The 2,787-nt window shown below is 41.0% G+C and overlaps 1 protein-coding gene across 1 annotated transcript in view; it reads right to left on the bottom strand.

Moving 5' to 3' along the window:
• gpr173 (G protein-coupled receptor 173) overlaps positions 1-1,872 on the bottom strand; it is a 5,917-nt gene extending 4,045 nt beyond the window's left edge. Inside the window, exons 1-2 of the mRNA XM_014010968.1 lie at positions 887-1,872; positions 386-809 (exon numbers count right to left, since the gene is read on the bottom strand). The gene's annotated coding sequence lies outside the window, so the exon portion shown is untranslated. The remainder of the gene's footprint in view (positions 1-385; positions 810-886) is intronic.
• Between the last annotated feature and the right edge of the window lie 915 nt (positions 1,873-2,787).

Genomic DNA, 2,787 nt, shown 5'->3' with positions numbered 1-2,787 from the left:
CCTTCTGATTGTGTGTGTGTGTGTGTGTTGGGGGGGGGGGTAACAAAGCATAGGGAGGGATGCTGATGGTTTGGGTGGGCCTTGTCAATGTAGGCCATGAACACAAAACCCAGTCCTTTTTTTTTTCTCCTTTCTTTCTTTCTTAACACAAAACAAGGCTTCGCCAGTTTGACATCATTTCACCTGATTAAATGGCTGCCATGTCGGCTAGGCCTGAAACACAGGGTGGAGTGAAAATCAGATGAACAGGTGTCAAAATCACCTCTGCTGTTTTTTTCCCATTTTTCTGTGTATGTGTGTGTGTATGTGTGTGTGTGTATGTGTGTGTGTGTATGTGTGTGTAGGGGGTGGGGGGAGAAGGAGACAGAGACAGATGATAACCTACCTTTCATTCCTTCATTCTTTGGTTTCTGCTCTTATTTCACGGTCAAAAAACAAACTAAATKATCCCAGTTTGCTTTGTTTCACAGCTCGTTAGACCGACAGAAAGACACATAACCGGGCTCCCCGCTCCTCTCGGTGCTCTCTCAGGCTCAAACAACACCTGTTCTGCACAAAATCCATCGGCGGAGGCGATCGGACGGACGAACATGTAAGAAACATGAATAATCAACAGCTGATCGAACAATCCGAGGAGCCCTGGCTGCTGCCGAGTCCCGTTCAAAGGACGTGTTATAAAGAGGAGCGGGAGGGAAAAACATGCGTCCACCGCCACCCTTTTTACAGCTTCCCTTCATTTGAATATCATCCGAGAAAACAGATTTTTATGTTGCATCACGTCGACCAGCCTCCAGAAAAATTTAATTGCGCTGGAAACAAACACGATAAAAAAAAAGGTGAAATTTTATGCTCTGGTTTTATATCCAAGTGATGTCAGAATACTTACAATAACCCACCCACAATCAGAGAGGAAGAAAAAAAATCCTCTAAAAGAACTGTCTTGGCGTGTGCGATGGCCATCAGGACAGACGGCGTCTCTATTTCCCATCTTTCAGTCAAAAGCAGAAGAAATAATAAGAATAAGAATAATAAAACGCCGTGCATTTTTAGCCTGCACTGTCAGTCTGCAGTCTTTGTTTGGCTGCCGCCTTGCTAAGGTGGACTACATCTTAATGGTCCACAATAARAGCCTCCATGACAGATGAAATGTATGAGGAAACCAAAGCACATAAAAAAATCCCAGCAAAGAAAAAAAAAAACCCACCACGCAGGAGCCGCGTCTAAGTCACGTTTAAATACAAAAATAAATAATAAAAACAAAAAAAATGAAAAGAAAAATAAAAACGTTAGCCCCCCCTAAAAAAAAAGAAAAGCAGCACGGCAGGATCAGGCGAATTATTCCTGAATAATCCCAATTATGGCTGCTGGCGAGAAGGGAGATCGCACATTCGCGGAAAGCGTTCGGTTTTATTCGGAGGCGGCGAGGGAGGGAGGCGGTGAGAGGAGGGAGGAGGCGGGCCTGCTGCTGCTTGTTGTGGGCCGCGACTCCACAGCGGTGCTCCGGTCCAGTCCCGGAACCAGGCTCTCCTGTTTTCTCCTGCCGCGGACACAGAGAGGAGCTCCGGCTGTCGGCATTCCGTCCTCCATCGGTCTCCTGTCCTCAGAGCCGGACTGAACTGGACCGACTGGACGTCAGAGGCACGCAGAGGCCTGTCAGTGCGGAGCAGCAAGGGATTCTGGGTCCTCGTGAGCGATGATGGCCACCATGTCAACACATAACAATTAGAAAATACATACCTTTTTAGTTAAAGGTATTAAAAACCACTGGCTAAAGCTACAAAAGCTATAAATTGTAACAGGATAGATAAAAGTAGCAAAATACTAACTGAAAGCTAATAGTAGCAAAAGGGTAGATAAAAACAACTAAATCGTAAATAGCRAAAAGCCAAGCTAAATGGAGCAAATATCTAAAGGTTAAAGAAGCTAAAGCATAGCAATTGGCTAGCTTAAAAAGCTAAGTAAATGCTAGCATAAAGCTAACAGTAGCAAATAGCTACTTTTAGCATGAAGCTAAAAGTAGCGAAAGGCTAACTAGAAGCTAAGAATAACATAACTATAAATGAAGCAAAATAGCAAAACTAAATGTTGCAAAATTTTTGCTTAAAGGCTAGCCTTTTAGTAGCAAAAGTTTAACTGGAAACAAAACGTAGCAAAAGAATAGTAAAACACAGCTAAATGTTAACTTATTGCTAAAGTGGAAAATGCCTATAATTGGAACATCTAAGGCGAAAGTAGCAAAAGGATAGTTAAAAGCTAATTGTACAAAATGGTTTCACAAAGCTAAAAATAACAAAACGCTAAGTAAATGCAAACGTCGCATAATGCTAACTGAAAGCTAAATTAGCAAAAGAGTAGCTTAACACAGCAAGATGTTATTGCTGAACATAAAAAATACAGCAAACAACTATTTAAAGGTTAAAGTAGCAAATCATTTAAATCTAAATGTAGCAAAATGACTGTCTAAAAGCTAACAGTAGTGATGGGCAAATGAAGCTTTTCTGAAGCACTGAAGCTTGCTTTAAAAAAGGGTTCATTACTCGAAGCTTTCCAACACAGCTCTCTTTGGCTTCATCCTGTGGCCAAAAGTATGAAAAGCTGCTTGAAACAACACAAAGTGAAGCTTCATTGTTGATGGAGTTGACAGCTTTTTAATGAGATATTTCTGTTTGATATCAGGTTTGTCTTTGTGTTGCTTGAACAGATTTTATTATTTCTTTTTTGTGGGTGGGAATAAAGTTACTGTTGTTTATGGTTTATTATAAATAATAAATAAATAAATAAATAAAT

This window comes from Austrofundulus limnaeus, unplaced genomic scaffold (assembly GCF_001266775.1).
Source record: "Austrofundulus limnaeus strain Quisiro unplaced genomic scaffold, Austrofundulus_limnaeus-1.0 Scaffold75, whole genome shotgun sequence".
Lineage (NCBI taxonomy): Eukaryota > Metazoa > Chordata > Actinopteri > Cyprinodontiformes > Rivulidae > Austrofundulus > Austrofundulus limnaeus.
Note: the sequence above shows the minus strand (reverse complement) of the source record. Positions and strands in the feature narration are given on the sequence as shown.